At 39.8% G+C, this 21,896-nt stretch overlaps 1 protein-coding gene across 1 annotated transcript in view; it reads right to left on the reverse strand.

Moving 5' to 3' along the window:
* SIPA1L1 (signal induced proliferation associated 1 like 1) overlaps positions 1-21,896 on the reverse strand; it is a 334,415-nt gene that overhangs the window by 267,438 nt on the left and 45,081 nt on the right. Inside the window, exon 4 of the mRNA XM_081829748.1 lies at positions 3,330-3,420. The gene's annotated coding sequence lies outside the window, so the exon portion shown is untranslated. The remainder of the gene's footprint in view (positions 1-3,329; positions 3,421-21,896) is intronic.

Consider the following 21,896-nt stretch of genomic DNA (forward strand, 5'->3'; position numbering starts at 1 on the left):
AAAGCTGCAGAGTTCCAAAGATCCCAATGGCAGACTTTCCTCTCAAGAAGTTTACAGCCCAATTCATGGTGAAGGACATGTATAAACAGCAATAATAAAAGCCAAAGTGTTGGCCAGCACGACCTCAAGAAATGGCAAAAGAACATAAAGCTTCTAAGATCAACTCAATGGGATCAAGGAAAGTTTCCAACAGGCAAAAAAGAGACAGAGGAAAAGCAACTGGGGGAAGAAACAGAGAATAAAGACAGAAAAGGCTGCAATGTACATGGTGTGTGAGTAAACAGAGTATAAACCATGGAGATACACGTTAAATATTAAACATACAAAGAAACACTTAAACTCTAAAGACTGCGTGGAAATTTTCCTCGAGAGCCACCGGAGACAGACTGGCTTTCCTATCAATTCAGTGTCTCATCTAGCTTTGGCCTCAGAGCCAGGGAACCAGATGCCTCCCTCGATACCATTTCTGGCATCCATGACCTTGTGTGGGATCGATCACCACGCGATTACAAAGATGACTAGCAAATCCCGTCATCCTAACAGCGTCAGTTAGGGCAGAGGGCATGTCATTCGGAGTTGTTGTAGTACGAATGCTCACCTTCAAATACAGAGAAGCATTCAGGTGAACCTGGAATGACTTGTAATTCTATCAGGCCGCTGAAGTAGGAGTAATTTTTTTTTTAATCTATGTTGCTGCTAATGCCTTACGAAGTTTTTGTTATGTTCATTGTACAAGGAGAGGTATGCTAGCAGAGTGAGTGAGCGTGTCTGGTTTTCCCCTCCCAGCTTTACTGAAATCTAATTGACATACAAAATTATATTAGCTTAAGGTGTGCAATGTAACCATTTGATAGGTGTATATGCTACAAAATGATCAGCACAATAATTTTAGTTAGCACCCATCACCTCACGCAGCTACAAATAAATATTTATTATTGCAAAAGAAAATGCTACAAGTTTAATGATGAACCTGAAAACGTAGTAGTACAATATTAGATCAGAACTTTCAAATAGTGCCTACATTGGAAAATAATAATCTTCAACAAACTAGTCTAAAGAACAAAAATTAAATTTCAGTTTTTTAATTCTATGTAAGCCATAAGCTTTTCAAGAAAAAAAAATGTTAATCTATGTGGGAAATGGTCACATCTTCTAAAGCACAGAAAGCAAACTCTGCTAGCTTCAATGGTAGACTGCCTCGTGGTGCCCCTAGGTGAGGTGTTCAAACAAGATGAAATTGTGGCTTCTACATTTAAAAGGCTACCTGGACAAAAGAAAGGCTGAATACCATACATGGCAAATAATGTCAACCAAGCACCACTAACAACCAGATTGCAAAGAAAGTAGTTCATTGGCTGGAACCAAGAGCAAGGGCAAGGAGAAGGACTGAGGGGTTGGTGGTGGAAAGCTGGAACCACCCCACAAAGTTTCCAAACAACCTGCAGGCAATGAGGAACTAGGGAAGGTTCTCGAGGAATCATCATAATCAGAAACAAACGTGCCTTTATGTACGTGTGCCCACACATACCCATATGCATATTTTTCTCTTTTCCCCCCAGAATCTTCAACAGTAATGTGGAAGAGAGCCCGAGAGAGGAAGGGCACGGAATAAGGAAAGACTAGTAACAAGGCTGTTGCAGCTTCCTAGGTGAGAGATGACTGGGGCCTGAACCAGGAGAGTGGGATTAGAGAAACGAAGGAATCTGAGAGAGACAGGGACATAAAACTGACAGCACCTGGAAAACAATTAGGTGTGATGACTGGGAAAAATGGAACCGAAGTCAAAATAAGAAAGTGCACCACCATAAAATGAACAACTACGCTATTCTCAAAAATAGTATTTTTATCAAAGTTCCATTAAGTCATCTTTGAGGTTATTAATATTTATCTTCAACACAGTCTGAAACCATCCATTAGCCACACAGAGACCAGTTCAAGAAACACTCAGCTCTAGATGGGCATTTTGAGATGTGTCAGTCTAGTTCCACTTGAAAATCTGTCAGTAAGTAGTTTAAATTTATCAAAAGATAGAAGATAATCCACAAAAGAAACATCCCCAAAATAGAACTAACTCAAGACTCTCCACAATGAATTACATTTGCTCAATGAATTTTAAAATAGGATCTAAGTTTCATGCTCCAGTTAATGAGTTTTGGCATTAACTCATTACCTCACACTGTAAAATATAATAAACCTTTTAAAATGACATGCAATATAATATATGATAAATTATTAACAATGACACTGAAAACAATGTAAAAGTATACATATATAGGGGCGCCTGGGTGGCTCAGTCGGTTAGGCGTCTGCCTTCGGCTCAAGTCATGATGCCAGGGTCCTGGGATTGAGCCCCACATCGGGCTCCCTGCTCGGCAGGGAGTCTGCTTCTCCCTCTGCCTCTGCCCCTCCCCCCTACTTGTGCACCTGCACTCACTCACTCTCTCTCTCTCTCAAATAAATAAATAAAACCTTTAAAAGAAAATGTATATACAATGTAGTTAGGATTAATGCCTATACAAGAACTAAAAAGATAACATTTTAGAAAAAAATTACGCCATTTTTATCATACCACCTTCTTTTTCCAGCTTTGAGGTATAATCAACAAATAAAACTGGGGCGCCTGGGTGGCTCAGTTGGTTAAATGCCTAACCCTTGGTTTCGGCTCAGGTCAAGATCTCATGGGTCATGGGATGGAGCCCCATGTCAGACTCCACACTCAGCAGGGGGTTTGCTCAAGATTCTCTCTCCCCCTCTCCTTCTGCCCCTTTGCCCACTCACACTCACTCTCGCTCTCAAATAAATACATAAATGTTAAAAACTGTAAGCTATTTACAGTGTATAACAGATGATTTGATATACATATACACTGTGAAATGATCCACTCCATCGAATTAATTAACACAAACATCACTTCCCATATTCACTTTTTTTTAAAAAAAACTTAATTGAACAATACAGTGTTAATCAGCTACAGTCACTGTGTTATACATTAGACCCTCAGAACTATTAGTCTCATAACTGAAAGTTTGTATCCCATACCACCTTCTTAATATTCAAAATCAGAGTAATTGACCACTTAGATGAAATCTCTTTGGGGAACATGTTGGTTTCTAAAGATTAACAGGCTGATCTGGAACTGAGAAAAACACACAAACCCACGTCAACAATTCAAAGTACAACCATAAATGAACAAACAAGAGACAATATTTGACCAGGCACATAAAAATTAGGCAAAAAGAAGTGGGGCAAAAGAAACACATTTGTGGAGGGCCTCCCAGAAGTCTGACATTGGGCTAATAAGCAGACACTCTCTCCCACCCCATACTCACTGTATAATGAGTCTTTGGATAATCGGGTATAAGCTTCATGAACGCAGAGAGGGCTTGGTAACCAGCATATCTGCAGGTTCTCAAACAGCACCTGGCACACAATAAGTACCCAATAAATATCTGTTAGCTGCATGGATGAATGGATGAATCGCTAGATGGCTGGCGGATGAATGAATAGCTATTTTCAATAATAATGGTGGTCTAGCTCACGTACACCAAAAGACATCCTGGCAGCTTAGGAGAAAGGGAGCAAGAAATGTGCTCCAAGCCACTGTGTTCCCTTGCCCAAATACAGGTTATCATAGGTTATCACAGTAGAGTGGACAAAGCATGGGCTCCACCATCAGACCTGGATGGGAAGCCAGGTTTCAGACTTACCTTTAGTGGGTCCCTGGACAAGTTACTACTCTATGACTGAAATGCATAGACTAATTCTTTAATCTTGAAGTTGTAAAAAGGCTTAACTGAAATAATGTAAGTGGAGTACATAGCAAATGCCTAGCACATAATTAGTACTTAATATAAATCTCTCCACACACTGGGCCCAGGGAAATGACCCTGGTGATCATACAGTCTGGGTCTTAAGGGTGAAGTCCAAGGAAGAGGTCTCAGTGAAAGGAATCCTAGTGCAGTCCACAGCAGGACAGCTCTGGAGTTATTTTAAAATGTCAATCCAAAGGCCTGGATCATTATATATCACGTTGGAGGGAATGAACAGTCATAGCAGGGGCCTACGTAAAATTCAAAGAGGATACTGGCCTCTGCCAATGCAAGGAAATACAAAACGAAACAATTAGCGTATATTCTGTGCCTGACAATTTCACACTTGCCAAAATTAGTATACTTTTCTTTACTATTATGTCAAATCCACTTTTTTGACAATACCTGAACTATACAGTTGACCCTTGAATAACATGGGTTTGACCTGCGCAGGTCCACTTATACACAGATTTTGGTCGATAAATACAATACAGAACTGTAAATGTATTTTCTCTTCTTTATGTATTTTCTTATCAATACTCTCTTTTCTCTAGCTTACTTTATTGTAAGAATACAGTATGTGATACACGTAACATACATCTGTTAATTGACTATTTATGTTAACGGCAAGGCTTCCGGTCAACAGTAGGCTATTAGTAGTTAAGTTTTTGAGAAGTCAAAACTCATACTCAGGGGCGCCTATGTGGCTCAGTCATTAAGCGTCTGCCTTCAGCTCAGGTCAGCTCAGGTCATGATCCCAGTGTACTGAGATCGAACCCCGAGTCGGGCTCGTGCTCTGTGGAAGCCTGCTTCTCCCTCTCCCACTCCCCCTGCTTGTGTTCCCTCTCTCGCTGTGTCTCTCTCTGTCAAATAAATAAATAAAAATCTTTAAAAAAAAAACTCATACTCAGATTTTCAACTGTGTGAGGGATCTGCACCCCTAACCCCGACGTTGTTCAAGAGTCAACCGTATTTTTTTGATTTGATGAAATTATGGATCATCAAGGATTCTTTTCAAGGAAGATTTCCCAAGGGCCCTATCCAGCTCCATCTCTAAGAGACCAATATAAGTGCACATTTGGCTATAATTATGCCCTTGTGTATTCTCTCTTTCACACTTCCATCATCATATCATACAGTGCAGCCCAATTATAAAACATGACTAATATCCCCAAACTTTGTATCCATAATTGAAAATGTAAAAAAAATTTTAAGTAAGTTCTAATAGTTTCCTCTTGAGTTAGTAGCAAAGTAAATTATAAAATTTGTATATTATCTTTCTAATTATTGCTTATCCATCAGGTGAAGTCCTCTTAATGAGTCAATGAGAAAATTATCTTAACTTTAGAAGGTGCTTTGAGTATATTATTCAACTACAGTGTCAGGAATATCTAAAATGTCTGTTTTTTTGCAACATGAATCTGCGTAATTTAAATCAAGCCTGAATCCAAAATCATTAAATTCAAATATGCAGTTGAATAGTTTGCTTTTGGACAAAGGTCATCTTAATCAGTGCTGATTTTAAATGAACATTTTACAAAGGACGTATATAGCTGGGGAGGTGGAAAATAAGAGAACAAATTAGGGTAGAGGGAGACAGTCACACCAGAGAAAGTCTCTCAAGAAAGTTCTTTCTTATAAACAAAAATCTAGGTATCAATCATCAAGTCCAGAGAGTATAGCAATGGAACAAGAGATTGATAGCACAATATTCTAAGAACTTAAACCAATTTACGAAATCTCTATCTACAAAGTAATAGTCCCTTACAGACGGTTCCACTTAATGAATCAACATTTGGAAAGGAATACAATATAATTTTGTGAACAGAGGAACTGAAGCTATTTAGAATAGCAGGGGAAGGCACACCCTGTTTTGATTGGAATCAGCCAGAAGCTATGAGAAAAAGGATTTGTGCCCAGTAGAACAACTCCCTGAAGAAATCTAGGACGGTATGTTGGCAGGAACAAAGAAAAAACTTGGGCAGCAAGTACTACGCTTCACCCACAGGATTATCAGCAACTCTATCCACCCTTGCCAGCCTTATGTCACATACGTATCAGGGAGCTTTCTGAAGATTATAATGCAGGCTTCCCTTGCTACTTAAAACAAGAGTACTCCTACGAAACCTTTCGTAAGCCGAAAGAGTGCAAAGCAAAGAAGCAGCTGCCATTTCATAAAAGCGAAAATCCTCTTTGGATTTCTTCAGTTAGCGAAAACAGGTACTAACACAGATCTTTTGTAAAAGTGAAGTGGCATAAAGCAGACTTTGCCACAGTGGAAGAAACTGACCCTGCCCTAGTAACCTATCACCTGGGAACAGGATTCTCTTATCACAGTACAAAATACTTGTCTCCTTGGAAATACAAGTCTCATTGTTAACAACTGATGTTCCAGTAGACATCAATGTTCAGAAATTTCTGTTTAAGCATATCAGGTTTCCCACAGTCTGATCAGCCCTGGTAACCAGACTACTGGTGCTGATGAACTACCAAGCTCCTTTTAAAGCAATCCCTGCACACATAAGCCTGGTCAGTTATAAATCAGCTTTTGCAAACTATGTGCTCTACAACATATTAGAATACGGTATGTTCCTCAGTTGCCCACAGTGTACATTCAATTTTATTTGGAACATATCTTAGTACAGATTTCCTTCACTCCCAAATGCTAATGTCATCTTTCTGTAAATGCCTATCACTTCTTCACCACAATTACCAAAAAGATGGTAATTTTCAATTTTCTCTTAGCCTCATTTCTTAGTCCTAATAAAGCATCTCTGGTATGTTCACAATAGGTGTCTTTGCCATAGACATTTTGCTGCTGCAAGCATTTTCACCACATCTTCACCTCGTAACTAATTGGCCATAAGGCAATTTCTATAAAAGATAAAATACCTGGTTGACAGTTTGGTTTCATTTAAGATAAAACAACTTGGGGCGCCTGGGTGGCTCAGTCAGTTAAGCGTCTGCCTTCAGCTCGGGTCATGATCCCAGGGTCCTGGGATCAAGCCCCACGTCGGGCTCTCTGCTCAGTGGGAGCCTACTTCTCCCTTTTCCTGCTTGTGCTCAGTCTCTCTTTGTCAAATAAATAAATAAAATCTTTAAACAAAAAAATATAAATAAATAAGATAAAACAACTTGTTGACAGTTTGGTTTCATTTCTCCATTGAAGAATCAATCTCCTCCGGCACAGTTAATGTACTGAAAGCTAGCTGTCAGTTTGGTTTCATTTCTCCATGGACGAAGTTCCCATTTTTTATTATATAAATGTTACGTAGCCTTCATAATGGTCTATACACCAGTAGCCACGGTGGTCTTAAAATAGTGGATGATGACTACATATACCGGACTTGACAGAAAATACTGTGACAGGGCTTACAGGAGGGGTGAAATAGAAGCATAATGCCAGACTGCATACTGCACTATACTAGAAAATAACAACACATGAATTACAACGATAACAAAGCCCCGTTGGTTACAATATTACATCAGCATTTCTTCCCCATTTCCCGCACAACTCTGGATTGTGTATTAAGGGATATATGACAATATGCCAAGAATGAACAACAGTGTAGAAGACTCTCATGATGCAATACAAAACCCAGGTACAAATACATATCCTAGTATTTGGAAAACTGATACCTCTTAATGGAGAAGAAACTAATAATGAATTTTATCAATTTTTTCATGTTTCATTATGACCTTTTTAACATCCCTCTTCTTTCATTATTTTATCTCTTACGACAAAACTACCTTATAACCAATGAGTGACACAGCAAAAATGTTTGTGGCAAAACTACCTAGAACCCTGATTAAGATGTGGTTCTTCTTTAAGAAAAAATGTGATTCTTCTTGAAAATATGATTATGATTACAACAATTTGACAACCTTTTTTTAACCATTTTTTAATTTAAAAAATTTTTTTATTTGAGTATAGCTGACACATAATGCTACATTAGTTTCAGGTCAATTTGATAACTCTGAAGAAGTTTTAAAAGGTCACCCAAAATACAAAGTGGTCTTGTGGAAACTAGGAATGCCTCGCCATATAATGACACCCTCTCTGTTGGCATCTTTAATAAAGGATTCAGGAAAACTGTACTCCTGATCTTCTAAAGCATTAATTGGCCAATCAAAAAGCTCAGCTATTAATCTCACAAATGTTAAGTGCCAAAGCCACAATAAGATGTCAAATGTGAATTAAATTCATTCACTCAGAAGGCGCCTGGGTGGCGCAGTCATTTAAGGGTTCGACTCTTAGTTTTAACTCAGGTTGTGATCTCAGGGTTGTGAGATTAAGCCCTGCGTCGGGCTCTGTGCTCAGCGAGGTGTCTGCCTGTGATTCTCTCTCCCTCTCCCTCAGCCCCTGCCCCCCATGCACACATGCTCGCTCTTAAATAAATAAATATATATATATTCATTCGCTCACAAGTTATTGAATACCCTGGATGTGCCATTTATGGAGTGCTGTTCAGGCACTGAAAAGTCAAATAGGCTACATAATCCCAAATACTTTACAACCCAAAGGAGCAAGCTAAGCAACTAAATAAAAAATTTCTATAATACTATAATAGGTGGTATGTGTTATAAAGTAACTAACTCTAGGAAGCCAGAAAAACTCTACAGATGGTAACTTTTAAGCTAGTCCTAAAAAAGGAATTTAAAAATTTTTATTTAGCAAGAGAAAGGAGTGTCTTAAAAAAAACAGTAAGGGCACCAAAGGATAAGAAGTCACCTTACGCAAGAAATTTCCCCATCACTGGAACAAACAAGGCTGGGTGACAGTACAGGGAGAGGAGTCAGAGGAAGCAAGATGGCCTTCTGCCATGTTAACGCCTTCAGACTTCCTCCTATGCATTATGAGAATTCCTATAGTGTTTGCCTGCAGGAGCTTGTCCTCAGGAGGTACCAGTCATTGGGAGTCACAGCTTTCCCTCGGGTCCTCAAGCTTCTGAAAAGTGGAGATGGGAGTGGTTGCTGTGCAAGGAGATGGGTAGACACTCTTCCTCTCCATCTAAATTTGCATAGGCTGACAACAACCCTCAGGGTCCTCTTGGTACCCACCAGATTTTGAATGGCTTCAGATAATCTTAAAAGCATGGAATCTTAGAATGCAAAGGGAATCAGCAGAACAGTCTCACTTCCCATCAACTACCAGAATTTCTTCTCTACACCCTGATAAATGGCTCCATATTGAACAACAAGTAAAATGTCCTCCTGGTATCCTCTCTTCCTCAGAAGCACTTACTACAGTTTTTCTAACCAGGCCTCATTTGAAATCCTTTCTAAAATCTTCTCCAACGCGGGCCCCTCCTTATAACGTAGTCTTGTTGGTCAGAGCTGAGCACAAAAAACCCCACTGCCCTCCAACCACAGCAGAGCACTGAACGACGTCAGGTTCTTTGTGCGGACAAAGTATCTCTCAGTTGCACAGACCTTTATAAAAGTGCAAGGCCTGGATCACATTAAATCTGTGGTCAAATAAAACACCTTGTCCTTGTTCATTTGAACTGTTCTCATAAGCACTGTTTACCTCTCCTTTAAATCACTGAGGATCATTGTGTGTTAACATTTATTTGTGTGATTACCTAAATAACGTCTTTGTATCTCCAGCCCAGGCACCAAATAACCTGAATGCAGGCACAAAACTATCTTACAGTATTTTGCCTTTTATTTCCTTTCCATTACCACTGTATTATGAGGTCCTGGCACAGTACCTGTTCCAAAGGAAGGGTTGAAGAGATGTCAGAAGAAGAATTCGATGTATATACAAAAAAATTACATGAGCAAGATATGGTTAAGTGTGAAAGGAGCATTGAAATCAACCTTCTGGAAACTCAGTGGAGATTCTTTGACTTCCTCTGTGAAGGAAAGGCATCATGTAGGAATAAAAGCATCCAAGCCAATTCCTGAGTGGTGCTTGAATCAAAAAATCAAAGCAAAGAAAATACCTGGACAACAAAACAACCAATGAAAACTGTATTTTTGAAGAACCATTATTTATGTGGGAAATTATTCATAATATTAAGTTAATAAAAAGGATATAAAACAGTATGCACCCCCCTCCCACACACACATACACAAAAAATACCCTGAAAGGAAATAGTTTAAATATTAACAAGAGTTAATGCTGAGTTGTGGGATTACTGGTCATCCTTATTTTCTTCTTTATACTCTATTGTAGCTTCCGAAATTTTCTATAATAAAGATCTTCATAATCAGTAGGGGAAATATTAGGATTTTTAAACTCATTTAGGATGAAACTGCAATAACATTTTAAGTCTTTAGGCTTTATCCGAAAAGGTTTCTGGAGTGTTTTTTTTCATGGCCATATTTACATGAATGTTGTAAGCAGAAGGAATGCTAGAGAACAGATTCCAGTCCTAAAGAAATATTATAATGCTCCCTCCCACCCAAAAAATTACATTTATTCTCTGATCTATTTTTTTGCATCTTGATAACGGGTATGAAGAGACTTGTATTTACAGGTTAATACAGGAAATCAGAAGCCAGCACTGCTCCACAGAACATCGATTCCCTCTCACGCTCTCAGCTGGGCCCTTCGAACAATGAAATACATACCGACATCACCACACTGCAGTCAGCATATCAAATGGAGGAACACTGGAGTTCTGAGAACAGCTAAACAGTATTATAAACAAAGGTCCACTCGTGGCGCCTGGGTGGCGCAGTTGGATGAGCACCCAACTCTTGGTTTCGGCTCAGGTCATGATCTCAGGGTTGTGAGATCGAGCCCCACAGCAGGTTCCCCGCTCAGCAGGGAGTCTGCTTGAGATCCTCTCTCCCTCTGCCTCTCCCCCTGCTCACAAGCGCTCGCTTGCTCTCTCTCTTTCTCTCTCTCTCAAATAAATAAAATCTTTAAATAAAGGTCCACTCTTTGAATTAATAGATACCTTAGTCTACAGTTAACAAGTTAAGAAGTATGCCACAAATTAATGTCATTACCAAATAAAAGAAGGAAAATATACCAAGTCTTCCAAAACATGAGCATCTAGCTTGTCCCCGGCAAACTCCTGGAAATCTGAGAGTCTAAAGTACCCTTCTGTATCTAAGACTACATAAAATATAGAAACAGCGGTGGAAAAACTACCACTTTCAATAGATGTCAGACTTCCTACAAACAGTACTATCCTAAAAACAATCTAAAGATTTTTTTTTTTTTTTTTTTATCTATTTGAGAGAGAGAGAGAGCACATGAGAGGGGGGAGGGTCAGAGGGAGAAGCAGGCTCCCTGCCGAGCAGGGAGCCCGATGCGGGACTCGATCCCGGGACTCCAGGATCATGACCTGAGCCGAAGGCAGTCGCTTAACCAACTGAGCCACCCAGGCGCCCTATCCTAAAAACAATCTAAATGGAAGTGAAAGGTTCTCTGAGCAATGGTCATCAATCATGTCTCTTCCTTACTCTGACAAAGAATGGCAAAAGGGAAATGTACAAATTATGAAGAAATGCAGTTTGCAGATAGTTAAACCCACAGCCCCCTGAGCCATCTCAGAGAGACTCCCTGCATGACTCACCTCTTTCTCCCCCCTTACAGGCTCTCAGCTTTGGCCTGCTTGCCCCCTTCTTTCCAGGTGCCACCACCTACCCAATTCTAGGGCTCTGCTCCCCTCAGGACTTCTTGCAGAGGAGTCTGCCCTATTTCACCCTTTACCCAAGCTCCCTGTCTCTGAAACAAACAAACCTTCCTGAATACTTTGGAGATTCATCAGAAATCACTACTGATAAACAGGTATGGTGGTAAAAAATCATGGCACACCACGATTAGAGATTTAAGAAAGCTCTTCAACGGGAAATTAAGATCCTAGCTGAAACATAGGTAGTACTGGGACTCTTGGGTGTGAAACAGATGGGTCTGGGCAGCCTTAGGGTCCTAAAGCTCCTCAGCTGATTCTGATGTTGAGCCAATGCTGGAAACTGCTGTCCCAGACCCTCAGTTTTCTGTCCTTTATACACTAAGTGTATTCAAGATTCCACCACCTTCTGCAGGGAGGACCTCTGTTCCCCAGCCACTCACATGCTAGGCTATCTGGTTAGGAAAGAAGAGCAGATGTGACTTTGCCAGCCCCTGGAGTCCAGAACCTGGCACAGAAAGGGTCAGCTTCAATTATGTTAAAAATTCACTTATATGAATTCATAGCATTCCCCAGGTTACGAAAAGAGAAGCTGAAGTATGTGCAGAAGCTATCCACATTGAAATCCTTAGCGAACCTGGTAGATAATGATAGTCCTGTGGTTTTGTAGAAAATTCCTTATGAATGATCTCCCAAATATGCAAGATAAATTAGAATTTACTTCCTTGCTTATAGCTTGGATCAATTAAAATCTAAGTGGTGGCTTTTGCTATGACAAAGACCTGCATATATATTTTTTGCTGAATAACTTTTGTTATTTAATGGTACATTATCTTAAATTGAGAAACAGTGAACAAAATATTTTGCAGTATCTTCTGACTGTGGGAAAACCTTAAAATCACATCACCGTTTTCTTTTTTTTTTAATTTTATTATGTTATGTTAATCACCATACATTACATCATTAGTTTTTGATGTAGTGTTCCATGATTCATTGTTTGCGTATAACACCCAGTGCTCCATTCAACACATTGCCGTTTTCTGTAAGCTAGAGTTGTTTCTCACAAACTCAAATATTTGAACACCTTGTATAAAGTACTTACTGTGCCCTGATATCTCACTACACACTATGCTCTGCAGAGTAGGATTTAGATACAAAGGTGATCAACGTTGGCTTCTATCCAAAAAGAGGTTTCCATAACATCATACTAATGCTCTAGAAATTAACCTCCACTTCTCTTTTAGCCTTTTAGCCACAACAAACTGAATCATATCAAAAGTATCTGCTTTAGGGTTTTATTTAAACACTAAGCACAAGGCACCTGGGTGGCTCAGTCGGTTAAGTATCTGCCTTTGACTCAGGTCATGACCCCAGAGTCCTGGGATGGAGCCCCGCATCGCATAGGGCTCCCTACTCAGTGGGGAGCCTGCTTCTCCCTTTCCCTCTGACCCTCCTCCCCGCTCATGCGCGCTCTCTCTCTCTCACTCTCTTAAATAAATAAATAAATAAATAAATATCTTTAAAAAAAAAAAACATTAAGCACAATAAAACCAACCATTTTAATGGCTCAAGAAACAAGAAAGCCACAAAATCCAATAACTTATGCACAGGAGGGTTATTATGCAAAATCCAATAACTTATGCACAGGAGGGTTATTATGCTCTTTCACTATGTGAAAGAGACGACATTTTTCCATGTGCTAGAACAGAAAATCATGACACATGCCTACCAGAGGACAATCTGAGAGATAAAATGGTTATACAGAGGGACAGTTTCAAACACATGTATGCATACTTTGTCATAAACAATCTTTTCACTCACATTTGTATGCGCCTTCTATAATTCAGAAGATCCTAACAGCTAGAGAAGCCACATACACAAAACTTTCCTGGCTACAGTACCCACTCCTATCTTTGATTAATAAATTAAAAACAAACGTTAAGATCTGACCTTTACTATTTTTTAAGCAGCTCTATATTAAAATATTTATTCAGTCTATCTTCTAGTATCTACCCATATCTAAGAGCCAACTAGTGTTCACAGGGAAGTATGGGCACACCTAACATAAGCCAAATGGGAAGGTACACAGTAGCGACCATAAAGTACTGCACTAGGACTCAAAAGACCTGAGTTTGAATCCTGGTTAAACCAAACACTCACTGAACCTAGCTAAGCCTCAGCGAGGTCACCCATGAATTAAAGACAGTAAAACGTGACCTGTCTAAACAGTGTTGTTGAAGATATATATCTGTAAGATAACACATTTGCAAATGATCTTCAACTAAAAATGTGAAGCATCATTCAGCTGCTGTTCTAGTTAGAAACCACTAGGACAGGGGCACCTGGGTGGCTCAGTTGTTAAGCAACTGCCTTCAGCTCAGGTCATGATCCCAAGGTCCTGGGATCAAGCCCCGCATCGGGCTTCCTGCTCTGCGGAAGCCTGCTTCTCCCTCTCCCACTCCCCCTGCTTGTGTTCCCTCTCTCGCTGTGTCTCTCTCTGTCAAATAAATAAATAAAATCTTTTAAAAAAGAAACCACTAGGACACCCCAAGACAAGTCAGTGTTCCTCTGTTTACTCATCTTTTAGGTTTTGCCATTTCCTCCTTCCCTCCCTTTTCTTCCTTCATGTAACAGATATTTGCCAGGCTCCTGCCATAGACCAGACACGGTTCCAGACTTGCACTGTCCAATACCATAAGCGGTAGAAACATGTAGCTATTAGGCATTCAACATGGCTCTAGTCCAAATTGAGACATGCTATAAATGTAAAATACACACTGTATTTTGAAGACTTGGTGTGAACAAAAGAAAGTAAAATATCTCAATAATTTTTTATATGGATTACACGTTGAGAATATAATATTTTGGATATTAGGTTAACCATATATATTATTCAAATTAATTTCTTGTCTTTCTTTGTACTTTATTTTAACATGGCAACTAGAAGTTCAAAAATTTTTAAATAAACGGAGGCTCATATTATATTTCTATTTGACAATGCTATTCTAGACTCTGGGGATATTTCAGGGAACAAAACCATGAAACTTATGTTTCAACATGTGTGGTCCTAAGATCTTCAGTAATCAGTAGAAAAGGAAAACTAAAACCAGCAACTGTGTGTAGAGAGGACCCTGGGATGGAGGCCGCACACACAAGAGACAGACCTTCCCTCTGGCCCTTCCTTCTGCCCATGGTAGGGCCCACGGTCCCCAGAATAATCAGGCAGTACAATGGTGAGCTATGACCTCAAACATCTTGGAGAAGACAGTCCCTTCCCTGTTCGGCACTCCTAAGAACACGACCACTATCCATCCAAACTTAGCGAGGGACAAAGCTTTTAATTTGGGGCCATCACTAGTTTTCTGGCATCATTTGTGCTACTTTGGCTCGTGCCTCAAAAGCACTTTTAGGGGTGTGTGGGTGGCTCAGTGGGTTAAGCGTCTGCCTTCAGCTCGGGTCATGATCCCAGGGTCCTGGGATGGAGCCCCACATCAGGCTCCCTGCTCTGCAGGAAGCCTGCTTCTCCCTCTCCCACTCCCCCTGCTTGTGTTCCCTCTCTTGCTGTCTCTATCGAAAAAAAAAAAAAAGCACTTTTAAAAGGTTTCCCATAGTAGGTAGGAAGAGTTAAAGACACCCTTGTCTGGATTCCAACACTCTCCTTCATTATGAGAGCTCTTCATCACCTTCCCCTCCATGGGCCCAATGAACCACACCTTCAGCTCTCGCATCACAGCCACCGTGCTTCCAGATAAAGGGCAAGAGGCTGAATTCAACAGCACAAGTCATGACCCCAATCTCAAGGTCCCTATTGGTCCGAGGCAGTCAAAAAAAAACTTGAGTCAGGCTGACCACATGCCAGCTAAATGTGAGGTTACTTGTTGTAAGATTTTAAGGAATTTCTGGAGGGTGAACTGTATAATTTAGTACAAATGGGCCTATTTTTTAATAGCACTTTTCCTACCAAGAAGGCATCATGTTCGAATTTCATATTCCATGTGTTAGGAACTTACCTTAAATTCAAACCACAACATGGCAAATGTTTTGCTGGCCCATACAACTTTCTGGCAGATTATAAAGAAAATTGGGGCTTTCAAGAGATTCTTTATACTATAAAATGCCCTAGTGGGTGTAGCAGGAAGCAGAGAGGCTCAGGTGTCAAGGTGGGCAGTGTTCTTTCATAACTGACCCCATCTATGTCCTCTGCTCATGCTGTTCTCTTTGAGGGCATGCCCTGTTCCCTCTGCCAACTTAAAGATTACACCTCAATGAGGGCCCAGCCCAGAGCCTGGCCCTCCCAGAAATTGTCCCCAGCAACCCCAAACCTGATAATCTCTCTCCTTCTTTCTCAGAGGAACCCAGTCAACCAAAACCCTGTATCATCTATTTATCTCTTCTCTGGATATTCAAACACCTGTAACTCAGAAGGAAAGCAATTTAAAAAGTCAGTATGATGTCTGAAAATTTATTACTCTCCCTTTCAATCAGTTGGGATTTATCTGAGCTTTATTCAGCAGCAAAGATGAACCTAACACCAGGGATACAAAAAGGATACACAATCCCAATACTCACATAATTCACAGTCTAGCTGAGAAATAAAGTAAACAATGATCCTACCACCTAATGAACATTGTATTAAAGGTTCTGGCAAAGCACCATGGAAGCCCACAGGAGGGCTCTTCTTCCTGGGTGACTGAGGAAAGCCTCTCACAGAAAGGTGATATATAAGCCAAAAATTGAGAACTGAGTAGAAATTGACAAGGCAACACGGGAAGGGCCTTTCAAAGGCAATAAAGCATGGCACATTAAAAGAAACGAGAGAGGGGTGCCTGGGTGGCTCAGTCGTTAAGCGTCTGCCTTCGGCTCGGGTCATGGTCCCAGGGTCCTGGGATCGAGCCCCACATCGGGCTCCCTGCTCCGCGGAAAGCCTGCTTCTCCCTCTCCCTCTGTCTGCCGCTCTGCCTACTTGTGCTCTCTCTCTGTTAAATAAATAAATAAAAATCTTTAAAAAAAATTAAAATAAAAAATAAAAGAAACGAGAGAATGTGTTTAAAACCCCTATACAGAATCACCCCAAAAAAAAAAAAAAAATCTTCCAATATATTAAATTATTTATGTGGGCATTTGAGGATCTACATACAGACTCCAATCCACCTTTTCTACATTTCCCAGAGTATAACATAGCAAGTAAGGGTAGGCTCTCCAGAACCAGCCTGGGGTCAAATTCTACTATGTAGCCTTATACAAGTTTCTTAACCAACCTCAACTTTTCATCTGTAACATGGGGATGACAATCTGCCTACCTCATAGACTTATCATATTATTGTTATGAGAAAATGAATTGAAACAAACAATAATTATCACAAATTAGGCATTCAATAAATGCTTATATCAGTATCATTATGACTATCACTATTTACTTTTCCATGCTAGACACAGCAGCAAATCTTAAGTTCTTGTCCCCAACACCTGCCCATGCCTCCACATGAAGAACTCTTCCTACGTCCAAATCCCACCCAGCAAGACATTGCTTAAATTCCACCACCTGCATGAAGCTTCACTGAGCCTGCTCGCCTCACGCATTAGGGAAATGAGCGTCTCTCTTCCTCTGAACTCCCAGCGCAGTCTGCAGGTCTTTCTTGGGGCACTCTTCACTCCAGGGCCATTATGCCCACATGTGATTTCCCTACAGGCCTACAGCTCTTTAAGAGCAAGGACTACACCTTCCCAATCTTTGCTTCCCCAGAGAACTGACAGGCCTTTTCACATATGGGCAATCAGTGTTTGCTGCTGAACAAATTAAAATACTCTCCCCTTTAATTAAGTCAAGAACAGACTAGAGCTTTTAAAATTGCTGTACCATCTACCAAGCTATTCTTCCTAATAAAAACCCTTCCCCAGAGAGAAACTTGGTTCAATTTTACATAGCTCCTTTGTAAAGGAATCCTAAGAAAAGTCAATAATAAGATGTTCTTCAAGTGACTGACAACTGACAAAATGGAGTAAAAACAGTAAAAACTGCTGGGGAAAACAATCGCTCTCCTTTCTCCATTCTCTGAACAGGTTCTAATGTAAATTTGTTTAGGCTACTGTTGCTTTTCTGTTCCATATTTACAAAAGGTGGGACAAAGTTTCAACAGTAATGCCATTGTCATTGCTTATCTAGATTCTGAAGCCTATTCTGTCTGGTTTTACCACTTTCTACCACCCATGTAAAGGAAGGCTAGCCTGGAACCACCCAGACCACTTGGTTTACATAATTACAGTGTCAATACCAAAGTACACAGGACTCTTATATTTGGTGCCCCTGTCCTTAGTGAAAATACACTAGGAAACGAGAATCACCACTCTTCTCCAAAACCTACCTAACTCAAAACATAGCTATTGCTAAGTACAACTTGATTAAAATCCTAAACTTTAATTAGCAGAGAAAAAAAAGTTAACTAGGATTGGCTTCCTCTTACAATAAAAATATTTTGACATTCAAGCAATTCAAAGATAGTCTTCATGTACTATGCCATATTGGTGACTTTTCTAAAAGAAAAACCTTTATTAAAAAATATGGTTTAACAAAGCAAAAAAAAAAAAAAGGAGAAAATAAAGCAGAGCTCAAGTGGTACTTCCCTGTATGCAACTGTTTTCCATCATATCCCACTGGATTCAAAATGAAGGAATTAGGCAAATAGAAGTGAGGTTATCAAGCCAGAAACACATTCACAGACAAGGGTACCAAGAATGTACAACCTGACCAGCACACAAAGAAATCCACAAAATCATCACACTGCAGTTCCCTACAAAGTAACAAAGTAGGATTGTTCTACTCAATAATAATGCTACCTTAAAATTAAGATTATTTTAAATATTTCTAGGACCAAAAAGATCATGATCATGATTTTTCAAACACTTAAGTTGTTTACACCTTTTGTCAACAAATGTAAAAGTTCATAGCTACATGACTCTAATTTTTATTTTTAAAAAACACCATTTCTAGTGTATTGATCACCATTATCCCAAAATTGACAAAATCACTACAAATTTACCATTTCCTCTATAATCTAGGTGCTCCTAAATACACTCAGCAAGAGCAGAGGGGGAGGGGAGGATTCCAAATTAAGTAAGTGACACGCCAATAAATGCTTTACACTTTGCCCAAATATAAACTGTGTTATGGTAAGAGCTAGTTATTAGTATCTTTTTTTACAGATCTCCCTATTAACAGTGGGAAAACTTCCATTTTTCTCACATCTGGAACATGTTTTAAGAGGCTTATGTGAGCAGCATATAAATGCTGCAAAGCCACTAGTAGTTAGATCTTTGGTCTTCAAGTGCCATGGACCTTATGTTCAAATATGACCATAACCATGAAAGTATTATGGTTATTAAGAGATCAGACATGGCTGGATCTAAAAGCACTGTGAATCAGCCATATTATCCATATTCTACTTGAGATCACTGCCTTGCTTCCCAAGGCTAACAGCTTTGCCTCTCTATCAAGGCCTCCTGTCCCTGACACTGCTCTAGATTTGTTCTTCCCTCCCTTCTAAAAAACTTAATGGACCTATATCCTATTCCCTTATGGTCCCATTCTCCAGGTAAACTATATGCAACTGGAATGCCAGAGGCAGATGATACCTCAACATGTAACTTCTTCAGTGAGAATACCAATACTTAACAGGAGTCTTTAGAAAGCATCCCAAATACCAGGTCAAACATGGAGCAATTTAGAGGTAAGTTCGTGAGCATCTTTTAAATAACAACACTTAGCAATAACAGCATTTAGAGAGCTGTCTGTTCTACCTTTATGCTGGACTAGAACCATGCTATGAAAGTGTTATGAAATGAGTTGTTTGTTTTTTTTACAATTTTATTTTGCATGCTTTTATGACTCCCTAAACCTGGATGAGTATGACATGAGGTATGTAGTTTGCCAGTTCTTTCAAGTCTGAGGTGCGGCACAGAGAGCACACTTGAGATTTATTTTTGTTGCTTTCACAGTATGACGACTTTTCCTACCTTTATATCCGACCCACGGACAGGAACAAAGGCAACACAGATCTGCACACTTTGAAATGTCAACAGAAACCTGCAAACCCAGGTTCTCAGAGGAGCTAAAGTTTAAGGACCAGAGTGACAAAAAGGGGAGGCAGAGAGCAAGTAACCAAAAAAAGACATCATGTGTCTGAGCTGGCCACCTTCTCTACCTGTTAAAAGGAAGCCATGCCTGACGGGAGGGAGCCACACCTAGACCTGATCTCTCTGTCTAGGCTGCCCTTGAGCAGAGCAGAGAATGTGCTGAGCTGCGTGTGGGTGTCGGGGGGAGATGTGCAGCTGGCCACAGATGCTACCTGTCAAGTACCATGTAGGACCAGCTCCCGGTCCTCAGCTAAGGTTAAACAATAATTACATTTAATTACATATTTACTGTGACAGGAAAGGTGAAATGAGCATTATTTTGCAAAGCACAGGACAAGTTTTCCACTATGAAGAATGTTATACTAAAAGTTATTTGCAAGAACCATCCAATTACCAAAAGGTATAAATACAAATAGTTTACTTCCTGACTGCCCCAAGAGCACATTAATTATTCAATACACTGTCTTAAACAGATGCCCCACTTTATAATTTTTTAAGGACTTTCTGTCTTTTATCTTACAAGTAAGGTACCCTTAAAAAGACTGTGAAGTTTCTATTTCCCATTCATAGGTGAAGCAAGGCAGTGTATTCAAACGACTTACCCAAATTAAAACAATAACTCGGTGACTTTTGAATTCTAGGTCAAGGAAGCATCTATTTTATATAACAGGCATAATGTGTTCATTTCCAAAAAGAAGGCACTCAAAAGAATACAGCAACAATTGGGGTACCTGGGTGGCTCAGTCAGTTAAGCGTCTGACTCTTGATTTTGGCTCAGGTCATGATCTCAGAGTCATGAGATCAATCCCCACATCAGGCTCTGCACTCAGCACCAACTCTGCTTGTCCCTCTCCCTCTGCTCCTCCCACCGTTCTCTCTCTCTCTCAAATAAATAAAATCTTAAAAAAAAAGAATATGGCAACAATTAATAAATTCTCAAAATTCAAAGGGTAATCAATCATTTATACATGTTATATAATTGTTAGACCCCTCCAACAAAAAAATGACAGTACTAGGAAAATTATAAAATGGAAAATGTACAAACTGCTGCTCAATGTCTACCAAACCAAACACAAAGAAAGTAAACACCACTAACACTTTCTAATGTAAGTGAAATCCACAGCAGGAAATACATTAGTTTTCAAATCACTGAAATATAATAGACACCCCCTATACACACACACAAACACACACACACACTTTCTTCTTTTCCATACATTGCAAGAAGTTACACTGAATTAGGGTTTTACATACTAAAGATCAGTTTAACAATAATGTACGTCAATTAAAAAGCTTCATGTAAGTAAACTAGAAAGTAGATGGACAAAAGAATAGGACAAAAGTAGATGACTGAATATATGCTTACTTCCATTCCCTCCAGAAAAGACAATAAAAGAAAAATGTGATTAGAGACAAAAGAATATTAGAGATGTCTACAAAATTCCAAAAGATGAGAAACCAGTGCATAACTGGAAACTGATTTAGCAAACTGGAGAAAGCTAAAACCTAACTGACAAAGATAGGAGTGAAGAAGCCACCAGGAAGAATATCCAACTAAAATAAAACGTCTGTTCATGATGCAGAATTCCAGAAAGGCTAAGAAACTGAGGTCCTATGTAAGGGGTGAGGCTGAAAACAAAAGGAATTGGATTTAAGGGTCTGCATAAAGGACCAATTCCCTAACCCAACAACTGAGCAGCTTACTAATAAGCATGAGAACAGGGTTTATTCTGCATGCAACTAATGAGAGGGTCTGACCATGCATGACTGAAGGTAGGAATGAGTCTCTGCACTGAAAACCTGAGATATCAAGTTAACAGTAGAGAGCCAGCTCCTTCAGACTCTAAGACTCTTCTACAAAAAATGACCAATCTGAAGGAAAAGACAAACAGAAACTGGTACCTGGGGAATCCCAATGAAGTAGCAGGGCCCAAGCGCATCATCCAGAGGAGAACAGCAGACATTAGCCCCCCAAGCATTCTGAATTTCTAACCAACTTCTAAGACAAAGAGCATGACCAGAGAAAAAAGAACATTATAATTATAAAAGGAACAATTTATCATGAAGATATAACAATTACAAATGTATACACATCTCAAAATAGAAGCAAAAATAGAATTAAGGAAAGAAAAGGACAATGACATGATTATAGTAAGAGATGTTCACACTCCATCTCAGTAATTGATAAAATTAGACCAAAAAAAATCAGGAAAGGGCGCCTGGGTGGCTCAGTCGTTAAGCGTCTGCCTTCGGCTCAGGTCATGATCCCAGGGTCCTGGGATCGAGTCCCACATCGGGCTCCCTGCTCGGCGGGAAGCCTGCTTCTCCCTCTCCCACTCCCCCTGCTTGTGTTCCTGCTCTCACT

This window comes from Leptonychotes weddellii, chromosome 9 (assembly GCF_054177405.1).
Source record: "Leptonychotes weddellii isolate Sample4059 chromosome 9, ASM5417740v2, whole genome shotgun sequence".
Classification (NCBI taxonomy): domain Eukaryota; kingdom Metazoa; phylum Chordata; class Mammalia; order Carnivora; family Phocidae; genus Leptonychotes; species Leptonychotes weddellii.